Consider the following 344-nt stretch of genomic DNA (forward strand, 5'->3'; position numbering starts at 1 on the left):
TGTAATGACGTGAAAAAATAAAAATGTTTTCCTAAAATGTTTTGCCGGGTCTCAAGAGGTTAAAACAGAAAATAATTATTTTAAATTGTAATAATATTTTAAAATATTGAGTTAGCTTTAAAAAAAATGCAGCCTTGGTGAGCTTAAGAGACTACTTTCAAAAACATAGAAAATATCTCACTGACTCCAAACCTTTGAGCGGTAGATTAATAAATGCTGTAAAAATTGTAGTTGATTGTTATGATACCTAATGGATTAATTAATTGTAAAATCTTAAAGGGGTGGTTCAGTGTTTTTTTTCTAGGCTTGATTGTGTTTATGGGGTGCAGTCTAACATGTGTTAA

The sequence above is a fragment of the Sinocyclocheilus anshuiensis genome, unplaced genomic scaffold, assembly GCF_001515605.1.
Source record: "Sinocyclocheilus anshuiensis isolate Anshui unplaced genomic scaffold, SAMN03320099.WGS_v1.1 scaffold936, whole genome shotgun sequence".
Classification (NCBI taxonomy): domain Eukaryota; kingdom Metazoa; phylum Chordata; class Actinopteri; order Cypriniformes; family Cyprinidae; genus Sinocyclocheilus; species Sinocyclocheilus anshuiensis.